The sequence below is a fragment of the Oreochromis aureus genome, linkage group 17 (genome assembly GCF_013358895.1).
Source record: "Oreochromis aureus strain Israel breed Guangdong linkage group 17, ZZ_aureus, whole genome shotgun sequence".
In the NCBI taxonomy this organism is placed as follows: domain Eukaryota; kingdom Metazoa; phylum Chordata; class Actinopteri; order Cichliformes; family Cichlidae; genus Oreochromis; species Oreochromis aureus.
Genome location: NC_052958.1, coordinates 34,963,928 through 34,975,776, shown reverse-complemented (window position 1 = coordinate 34,975,776; position 11,849 = coordinate 34,963,928).

The following is an 11,849-nucleotide window of genomic DNA, read 5'->3' as shown; positions in this document are numbered from 1 at the left end:
ATACGCAGATAAGGTCATGTAGATCTTCTCTCCATAGGGAGTGACGCGGTTGAGCAGGAGGGAGTTGTGCAGGAAGCTGTCCCACACTGCCTCAAAGCAATACAAAGTCCTGAAAAAGACATAAAGAGGAAAAGTTAGCTTGACAGCATTATTTTTTATGAAGTACTTGGTGCTAACATTACAGGGTCTCTGTTTACAGCAGTGTGTCATGTTGTTAAAAAAAGTGAGTGACGTGAGCACAGTTCTGACATATCAGGAAGTGAACACAGTGACTGAAGTGGTGTTCACATTCATCCTTTAATCATGACAAAACGTGAGGAATCGCACTGAGGTGAGACCTTGACAACAGATAAATCAGGAGCTACAGAGTGTCAAGTGTCAGCCGACACCAATCGGGACAATGATAAGAAAGAAATTCATTTACAGGCACGTGAAAAAGCAGTTTAAGGTTCTAGATCTGGATTATTACAACACATAATTATTTATTTAAATCAACCCAAAATGCACAAATGACTATAACCAAGTACATCCTGTGATTCAGCAGCTGATAGAACCAACTTTAGCAGCAAAAACTTGAGGGAATTATTTTTTATTAGTGTTTCACAGCAGTGTGGACGGATTTCTGGCCCATTTGTCTTTACAATGTTTCTTCAGTTCATTGAAGTTTGCAGATATTTATTCATTCACAGCTTTCTTAATGTTTAATCATGTTGAAGTCTCAACTTTGAGCCACTGCAGCACCACTCTGTTGTTGCTTTGCTGCTGCGCTCTGGAGTCACTGACCCAATGACGATCTCATTTGACTCTAGAATACTTCATGGCTCACTCAGTGACCTGGACACTTTGCAGGTTCTTTGGCAGCAAAAAAAGCCCAAATAATCATCACCCGTGCAAAACCATTGGTATGAGGTGTTTGTGCTGATATGCTGTGCGTTTGGTTTTCACCAATGTTGAAACTGTGCATTAGGGCTTAGGTTTTCAACTTTGCAAACCTAACCCATGCTGCCATGTTGTATTTAGAGGGAAAATGGTTTCTCCTGGAAGCCTTTCCAAACAAGCCATATTTGTTGAGTCTTTTTATAATTACACTGTCATGAACTCAAACATTTAGCATGCTAACTGTGGCCTGTAGAGCCTCAGATGTCTGGGGTGAATTTTCTGGGACATCCACTCCTGGTAAGATTGGAAACAGTCTTTGATTTTTTTAACTTGCAAATAATCTTTCTTGCTGTAAAATGATCCACTTCAAAGTCTTCCCAGATTCATGGGTATGAACAGCTGCTTCTCTCCTCCTCAGTATGTTACCACTTACCTGAATACGCCACACCAGCACACTGACAGTAGTGGTTACACTTACTGATGATCTAGTGCATTTGATTAGCACTTGGCTAATATTGACCCTTTTAACTAATTATGGAAATAGTCTTGGATGTACTTAGTTTTTTAAACATCTGAATTTCGGCTTAGTGATTGTTAAATAAATATTGATGTGGTATAATGTGTTATGTGTTGTTCATCTGAGGTTGCATTTATCTCATATTAAGACCTAATAAGGACCTGATTTTTTTTTTTTAATTATGTCCTGATACATAAAACCTGAGAGGTCACATAACTGCATATGCTCAGAATATACAGGATACAAATGACTGCCTTGCAGCAGCAATCTTAAGAACATCACTATGAGCTCCATACAAGGTTACACTGTTCCTGTTATTCACAGCAGGGGGCACTATCAGCCACAGACTGAGAGCCAGATATGCTCTGCTGGTGCCTCATTGGCCTCATTGTTACTGAGGTAAGACTCTATAGTGGGAAACAGCTGAGGGGGAAAACATTGATCTGGAAACGTCTGAGTGTTACAGAGGATATACATAGCACTGTGGTTCAGTGTCACACAATCACAAACAAATACAGAAAAGTACTAAAAAGGGTGTTGCCTCCAAAGATTGCTTTTACTGGTTTGGAGCTTAGGAGGCTATATCACAGTGTAACAATGTAACACATTGGCTGTTTTAAAAAAATAAATAAATGTGTTTCATGATAATAACTGAAGAGAATACAAGCAAGAAGGCAACAAGAAACCTTCAAAGATCTTTGAATGGAAACATTTTACACCTTCAAATGTTGTGACTAGTGTGTTCTCATTCAAACTGACTCAGTGTGGGAGTTTCATCTACCTGTTGTTGTTGTGGGATGACTTGATGTTCTTAGCAGAAATGATGTTAAGGGACAGGGGACGACCTGTTTGCCGTCCCTGAAGTGAAAGTGACACAAAAGACACATTAATCCAGTGGTTCCCAAAGTGTGGGGCCCGCCCCCTAGGGGGGGCGCAGAGCCATTGCAGGGGGGGCGCGGGATGAAAAGAAAAAAAAAAAAAAAGAAAGCTTGGACACTGCTAGCATAATGGACAGGTTTTTGACGGGGCTCCCACACAAACGCAAAGCAGGAGATGAAGCATCGCCAAATATGTTTCCAAACCAACTTCCTTCCAAGCCAAAGACTAGAAAATATGGTGAAGCATATCTTCCCTTTGGCTTCACCTGCACAAGTGCCAAGGTAGGTCTCCCCTGCAAAATTAGTTTCCCTGCGTCGGGAGCAGCGCTGGGCTCTCCAAATCACGGACAAACACTATCCCACATTCTTGATTTTTAGTTCACAAACACTTCTTGTAATAACTAACTACTCCTGACATCTTGGACATGTTAGCTCTTTATGCAGTAAAGTTACAGTGGGATACAAATAATATCAGGCTGATCCTGCCGTAATTTGTTCCCCCGGTTCAAATCACGGACAAACAGTATCCCACAGTTGTTTATGTGTTTAAACCCATTTTGCACAGAGAGGCATTTTTTGAAAAATGTATTGACAGCAATGTTGAATATTATTACACGGGAAAAAAAAACAACTACACGTAAAATAATCACACCGTGACGCCTCTGCCTTTTTAAATGGAGGGACAGTAACTGCGTGTGTATGTAAGCGTGTAAAACCTGAAGATAGTCAGATTAACAATAACAGTATTTTGTCTCTATCTGCCATTCTGCAATTCATCTCATGTAAACAATAACGTGGCGCACAGCGTGACGTGAAAAGAGGCACATACCTTTGACGTTGCGTGATTTAACTCTGTAATCCTCGTCCACACGTAAACGCAAAAAGGAGTTTTAAATAATCTCCGTTTTCGGTGAATCGCAACGCCGCTTTACGTGTGACGAAAAAGCCCAAACGCACAGAAACAGCTGTGTTTTCAAAAATACCCGTGTAGGTGTGGACGCAGCGTAAAAGAGTTAGTAGTTTATTTTATTACTACCTGTAATTTATTGCCGTTTACTTGTATTTGCTTAATTGTTTACTAAATGTTTGAGGTGTGAAATAAACCGCAATGGAGCTTGTCTTGGGGCGCGAACATTTTTCTTGTGAAAAAGGGGGGGCCTGGCAAAAAAAGTTTGGGAACCACTGCATTAATCCATGTCGACACACACCTCCATCTCCTCTTCATCCAATTTGGAGGCCTTCCTTGAAGTCTCTTGTGCTGTTGTCCATTGGGAATCCCCACATGTGCCTCTTCCCTGTGTCTATGACATGTAACAAATAGAAAATCTTGTCATTTACTTTATAATTCCTTCCTATTTTATTATATTTACTCTAACTTAACAGTGGTCATTTTGCAGAAGACAGACATTTGGTTACTATAGTAAAAACTATTATGTCAAATTAACCAAAAAGAAGAACAAAACCAACTAAACTTGCATTTTTCACTGCCTTCTGTAAACTGTCAACAAATGCAGACACTTGGCTGTCTTCAGCAACAAAAACGCCATCAAAAAAGTCACGGTCATCAGAGCAACATCAGAGAAACAATAAAGTCTAACCATGGAAGGTTTTTATAAACATATGCATAAAAACACAAAAACTTATGTCTGAGTAAAGGAGCAGCCAATCACACAACTGGCTCCACCCTGTCTTTCTTGATTGACAGACAAAGTCATTCTGCTGAAAAGTCGCATTATGAAATAAATAGGCCATCGGGAAAAACGGGATTTTGAAATAAAGACTGACTTTGAAAAAAGGACATTTTGGATTAAAAAGGGCTGGAAATAAACAAAATGCCTCAGGAACAATCTCTGTTATTGTGAAAAATAAAGACCATGAAATAATATTTCACAATAATAAGTAAATTTATATAGCAGAATGCAACATATTTCACAATAATGAGTTTTTTTTTCAAAATGTGTTCCATTATTTCACAATATCATTCTCACATTACATTATTGTGTCTTATTTATTCACATAGTTACTTATTTCATCATGTCCTATTTATTTAATTTTGAACACTTTGGAGTTCCATAGAAGTGTGTGTGCGCGTGAAAAATATGTCTGTGCATACAAATGTATACATGGTGTAACGTGCGGTGGAGATGAAGTCAGCCGCGGAGGTGTGCAGGTGGATAGCGAATGAGCAACAGCTTCTGACTTTCCAAAAGTACTCATTTATTTACAATATCAAAAATAAAAAATGCCACCTCTACCACACATTACTAAAGAGCACACTAGTCCGCGTACACACGGGAGCATCCATTACAGGGAGAGTGCGAAGAAGAACAAAAAGGGGGTGACACACCAGTCATGAGACAGGTGGCGCCGCCATGTGGTGATACACTGCATTACAACAGCAACTGTTACATAGTCCCCCCTGGTGAGAAAAAGGCTGTCCTCAGCCGTACACAGCTGAAAAAGCACACACCACACTTAACAGTACCCTATACATAGAGGTTACAGCTAAGATTGGCGCACACACACAGGGCAAAAGACCATTTAAAAATTAATTTGGTGAAAGCAAGATGAATATGTACAGTGGAAAATCATTTTTCCTTTTTTTTTTTTTTTGCACTTTTTTCAAGTAAATGCCAAGAATGAACCTTAACTCAATAAAGAGCCATAAAACCGGATTAAGTAGAGCAAACAGAAACAGCTACATAGCATGACTCAAAATAGCAACGCAACAAGACAGCATCAAACAGGTTTAACCAAAACATTTCACTTCAGATCAAGCCTGGTTGTGTGAAAATCATTAGTCCATCTTTTGTTGTTCCAGCCAGACGTAATTCTGGGGCAACGTCTGGGCCTGAGATTGTAATGTCCACCAGCAGCTGGGTGCTGAACAGACCTGGGTGAAAGACTGTCTGAAACAGCGCCCACACCAGAAGAAGAGTCAATGTCCGGTAAATCAAAGGGGAATGGCTCAGAGTCAATGTCAGTGTCTGCAGGGGGGCCAGGGTGGGCCTGAGAGTCAGAGTTCAGATCCTCTGCGGTCTCTCTCCCAGCAGGCGATGAAACAGAATGTTCTTTGGAAGTGAGAGAGTCCCAGGTATGGAACGGTTGCATGTTCACAACATGATAAACACCTGCATCCACACCGGAGTCCACCCAAGTGAGCCTGTAATTAACATCACTGAGTCTCTGAGATACACACAATGGTCCCTCAAACAGTGGTGCAAGTTTAGCAGTAAAGTTAGACTGAGCGTCCGACCTGGGGTGCGTCTTAACTCTCACAAGGTCACCAACACGAAACGTGGCATGTCGATGTCTCAAGTCATAGTAATGTTTTTGTCTGTCATGGCTATAGTCCAGAGCTGCTTTGGCGTGGTCGTGAGCTTCCTGTAGGGAGGCTCTCAGAGTCTCAGGGTAAGGTACACCCGGTTCATCAACACCTGCTGTAGAAGGCTGAGTGATAAGGTCAAGCGGGGTGTCTAACTCACGACCATAAAGCATCATGGCAGGAGTCATACCTGTACTGTCATGGGGGGCGGTACGCAGAGCAAAGCAAATCTGAGGGAGAAACTTGTCCCATGATGTGTGTTTATCACCTACATAAGCGCGGATCGCAGTTTTCAGAGTCCGGTTGACACGTTCAGTAGCATTCGTCTGAGGGTGATAAGCCGTGGTTAGTCTGTGCACCGAGCCTAAGGCAGAAACAACATGTTCAAAAAGCTCACTCACAAAAGGAGACCCTCTGTCAGAAATCAGGTAAGTGGGTGTACCATGTCTAGCAAAATGTCAGTGACAAATTTACCAGCTGCTACCTGAGATGTAGCTTCTTTGACAGCACTGGCTTCAACCCATTTAGTCAAATAGTCAACAAACACGATCAAATATGCATTACCAGCGGGGTGCGGGGCAGTGGTCCAACAAAATCCACACCAACATACTCCCAGGGTTTCTGGGGACAATAGGAACCATAAGACCGGCTGCTTTTTTCTGACTTGGCTTGGTGAGTTGGCACACTGAGCATGAAGTCACATAGCGCTTCACATCAGCTGCCATTTTGGGCCAAAAGAACCTAAAGCGCAGTCTAGCCAGTGTCTTAGAAACACCCAAGTGACCTGCTGTGGGGTGGTCATGGTAATAGTCCAGCAAGGTGCCTCTCATGGAAGTAGGGGCAAACAGTTTCAGCTCTTTCAAAGGGTGCAAAGCACATGTGGACTTGGGGTCTCTGTAATACAAAAGAGAGTCATACACGACATACTGTAACAAGGTGGCACTGTCTGAGCTGTTCAGAGAGTCTGCTTCAATGTCTCTGAGGAGTGGACCTGCGACGTGATCATCTAACTGCAGCTGTCTCAATTGTGAACGGTCAGCCAGAATGACGGGGGCAGAGTACGAATGTCCAGGCTGCCCATGACAGCATGATCTGGTAAAAGATCTGTCGGCCTGTCAGAGGTCAGAGGCAAAGGGTTGCGTGACAGTGCATCGGGAACTTTGTTTTGTGCACCAGGTTTGTGCACTATTGTGAAATCAAAGTCCTGCAAGCGAAGTGACCAGCGGGCGAGTCGGCCCGTTGGGTTTTGACGAGACATGAGCCACCTGAGACTGTTGTGGTCAGTGAAGATAGTAACATGAACACCTTCAACATATGGGCGGAAGTGTTCCAGGGCCCATATCACAGCAAGGCACTCCTTCTCTGAAGTGCAGTAGGGGAGTTCAGCTTTGTGAATGGAGCGACTAGCAAAAGCCACAACATACTCACGACCCTTGTCATCCTTTTGCATCAACACTGCTCGAGACCAATGTCACATGCATCGGCGTGAATGGAAAAGGGACGGTTGAAGTCTGGAAATGACAGGATCGGGGCTGATGTGACATGGTCTTTCAAAGTGTCCATGGCTCTTTGACAGCTGTCGTCCCAGTGGAAGGCATTGTCCTTTCTGGTGATGGCGTGAAGAGGTTCGGCATGGCGGGCGTAATTCTGAATGAAGCGCCGATAATAGCCAGTCAGGCCAAGGAACTGACGGACGTGTTTCACTGAGGTCGGGTATCAAACTCCTTAACCGCCTTTACTTTGTCTGGATCGGGTTTAACACCTGATGATGTGATGCGGTACCGAGAAAGGTGAATTCATCAAGGCAGAATTGGCACTTTTGAGCTTCAATGACAAGCCAGCAGCCTGGAGTCTGCCCAGCACCTCCTCAAGATCCACCAAGTGCTGTTCAAAGGTAGGTGAGGCGATAACAATGTCATCCAGGTAGACTGCGCACGTTTTGTAAATGAGGCCAGCAAGCACAGAGTTCATGAGCCTCTGAAAAGTTGCAGGCGCGTTGCAGAGCCCAAAGGGCAGCACCCGGAACTGGAAGAGACCGCAGTGAGAGATGAAGGCAGTTTTAGGCTTGGAGTCTTCTGCTACAGCAACCTGCCAATAGCCTCGCGCTAAGTCCAATGTCGTGACAAACTTTCCCAGCCAGAGAAAGTCCAAAGACTCATCCACACGAGGCAGGGGATAAGAGTCTTTTCGGTAACTTGGTTGAGCCCTCGAAAGTCCACACAAAACCTTGGTTCCGCGGCCGCTCTATTGACAATGACTACAGGAGCTGCCCAAGGGCTTGTGGAAGGTTCAATGATGTTGTCCTTCAACATTTGTTGCACTTGTTCTTCAATCACACGTTTCTTAGCAGGTGACGTGCGATAGGGTGGGAGATTGACAGGTGTTGCATTGCCAGTCTCTATGGCGTGCTCAGTGAGAGCCGTTCGACCAAGATGACCATCAAACAAGGAGCTAAACTTGCTTAGCAGATTGAGTAAAGCATCCTTGTTGTTCTCTGAGAGGCTTGCTTCAGACAGTTTGGCTGTTAAGTCTGAGCGAATCAAGTCCAAAGACATCAGTGCTCCAGGCGAATGCGAGTAATCATTTGGAAGGTCCTCTTCATCGTCTGCGAGTGGGCAGGGGATGTCCTCAATGCAGACTGTTCTAGTGGGAATGTGAATAGAAACAGAAGCTCTTGCCATAAAATCCATTCCCAGAATGAAAGGAGAAGACAAATCCGTATTATTGCAAAACGCTGGTAAAAGTTCTTGTTCATGAATCCAATATTGAGCCAAATAACACCCTCAGGGATGCAGGGAGCATTATTGGCGAGGTTAACTGCAGGACCATTCCACTCACTTGTGTTTCTAGGGTAAGAGTCATTTACTTGAATGAGATCTGGTCGTACAGCTGAGAGGGAAGCGCCTGTGTCGAGGGTAGCATCCACAGATGAAGCATTGAAGTTCACTTTCGTTCTTAGTGGGGTATTCCAGTGGACTTGTGAAAAATTGTCTTCCAAGTGTCCAAGACTGTGTCCACCCTGCAGTGAATGGGGCATGTGAGGCTCCGTTAGTAACTGGGGAAGGTTGGCCTCTGTGAAATGTCCTCCCCTGGAGTTTCCCGACTGCTTGTATTGCGGCTGGGATGCAGTGCTGCTTAATTCCAACCTTTCATGGCCTGGGTCAGAGGGGCCAGGCGCCGGCAATGGCTGGACCGGGCCATGCCTAGCGGAGTTTGAGGGTCGTTGTGGCAAATGAGGTTGGGTGTTACAGTTTGGGCAGGTGCGTGTAGTGAACCCTGGCTGGGAGCATTTGAAGCAGTAAGGTTCAGGCTTATAGTTTTCTTTGCCACACGAAGGAGGCTGTGGTCTATGTGGTCCAAGCACTGAGTGAAGCTCATGAGCACGCAGCAGCAGGTCCATTACAGAAGTGACATCAGCGCCGTACAGGGCAACTCTGTATTTTTCAAGAGCATGTTTACTAATTAGGTCGATTCTGTCTTTTTCAGGTGGAGGGCTCTTTAGTTTGTCAAACTCGCTCAACATGTGGGCAACAAAGGTTGGGAGCGGTTCGTCCGAGCCTGAACACGATCCAATATCCCTCTCAGAATGCGTTCTTGGCTGTCGGAGGGCAGAAAAACTGTCTTAAACAGTTGACAGAATTGAGCCCATGACGTGATGTGGGAGCTCAATGCCTTGAACCATTTCCGGGCTCTTTGCAAGAAAGTGTGGCAGTTCGTTTAGCAATTGCCCATCGGTTAGGTTTAATGAGGCTTTGTATGTGCCAACTGCATTTAACCAGTCCTCAGGTTGCACTTTGTCATCCCCAGCATACACAGGAGGCTCCAGTTTGGCGTGATGTAAAGCTGCCGCAATCACTCTGGAAGTGCTGCTGAGCTCGAGTGAGTGAGATGGGAGGAAAGGATTTGTAGGTTGAAATGGGTTGCTGGGCAGGAACGGATTGGTACTGTTGGTGGGTTCAGTTTTGTCCCTCGCAGGAACATGAGGTGTCAATGTGGCCATCGGGAAAACAGGAGACTGTGGGACTGCAGGAGGGGGAGAGTTCCCCGTTGTGAGTTGGTCCCACTGCTTCAGTAAACTCTGCTGTATGTTCAGTGAGTCACGTAAACAGTCACTAAGCCTATTCACCTCAGTTCTTAATTCCACCACTTGTTGGCTAAGGCTAGGAGTTACATTGTCAACTATCTGGCACATTGGTAATGAGGTAAGTTCCATGTCTGAGTCAGAGTCAACTGGGTAGTGTGCCATTGCGATTTCAAAAAAAATTTAAGCTGCTCCAGCACACAGTGCAGTCATTTATATAGCAGTAAAAGAGTCAGTTAGGTCAGACTAGAAAGACAAAACTGCAAAAATGCCGTTCAGGACTAAAATCGGAAAAACCACATATGAAAACGTCACCCAACAACTAAAATTTGACTGAAGTGATCACAACCATGTTATTACAATAGCATGTCTGCAACACTAGAGCTCAATGCAAGATTAGTTTTAAATCGTTTCGTTATACTGAGCCGAAGACCAGCACTAACAGTTGTAGTCGGCCAAGTTATCACTTACATGCGCTACAGTCCGTCTAGTCTCAGCAGAGGGAAGGGGAATGAAAGGCCAGCAGAAATGTTCATGTCCAGGCTCCCCACAGAAGAATTAATCCTTAGAAGACGAAACCAACAGCATGTCCAAATAACAGATCCACAGAGTCCATACGCGACACGGAGTCAGCTTCTCTCTTTTTCCTTCTTTTCAAGCGGAGCAGCGGCACACCGCGGTATCCAGAGATTAGTCGGGTCCCACCTGAGCTGAGGCTGCGGCCATGGCTGGGGAAAACGTCGGAGCGTCCGCAAAAGGGAGAAGATTTCCGAGACAGTTCACGTGTTAGAAGAGAAGAATCCCCGGCAGGATACAAAAATCGTCCAAGGGAAAAAAGTTCGGGCGCCAGTTGTAACGTGCGGTGGAGATGAAGTCAGCCGCGGAGGTGTGCAGGTGGATAGCGAATGAGCAACAGCTTCTGACTTTCCAAAAGTACTCATTTATTTACAATATCAAAAATAAAAAAATGCCACCTCTACCACACATTACTAAAGAGCACACTAGTCCGCGTACACACGGGAGCATCCATTACAGGGAGAGTGCGAAGAAGAACAAAAAGGGGGTGACACACCAGTCATGAGACAGGTGGCGCCGCCATGTGGTGATACACTGCATTACAACAGCAACTGTTACAATGGGTGCGTCTGTGTGCTAGGCTTGTATATTCCACAATAGCAGATAGAAAGTTTGAATGAATAAAAGTTGTGCATGACATGATTGCTCGCTCCCCTCCCCTCATATCGTATACAACAAGTTTTCATGAAGAAAAGCTACCAAACTTGTCCTATCTTTAAGAACCATTTACTTGAAAATTCTGCCATGAAGAAGGCTTAGACGTGAGTGAGCTTTATTCCAAACATGCAAAAACAAACAGAAGCGGAGATGCTGAGACCGACAAACTTAGTACAGAGACTGGACAGAAAGAAAATAGGAACCTGAGACGAGGGACAGGAGGGCACAGAGTAGACAACACAGAACACAGGGAAGCCAAATTAAAAACCTCAAACTAGAACTCAGGAAATACTAAAGAGCTAAGGAGCTCGACATGATGAGACAGAAACCAAAACACTAACAGTGATCAACCATGATGGAATCAAAAATAAACGTATAAAACTCAAACACTGGGTTAACGACCCAGGACCATGACACATATGCCTTTATGAGAAATACATATTCATGTATGTTGGCAGGTAAACAACATCTGACCAAGATCAGAAACTCACGCCAATTTTAAAGTCAAGTAGAGGACAACTTGGTCAAAAGCTCAAACTCCACTGACACCATTTTCACCAAACAACAGCTGGTTCCTGTGTATGCAGGTCTTATGTCCCACCTATTTCCAGCAATAAGGAGCAACCTACACCAGCAGAACCAGTTGTAGCAGCAGCGTATAGGGCCCAATTCCTTCCCCATCCATTCTAAAAGGTTTCAATTGTCAACCCGAACACCTTCAAGATCTTCAAAAAATCCAGGAGGAACACGGCACAATCATTTGCAACTGGTCCTCCTTCCACCCGTTTCCTTTTTTCTTTTTTTTTTTCTTGCCTGTCCCGTTTGGTTCTTTTGCCATCAGAATTATTGTCTAAAGGCGAAGAAAGATGCCCAACGGATTTACTTTACCAAATGGACCATCCCAGCCTTGCTGTAATGGTCTATTTGATTCAGCTT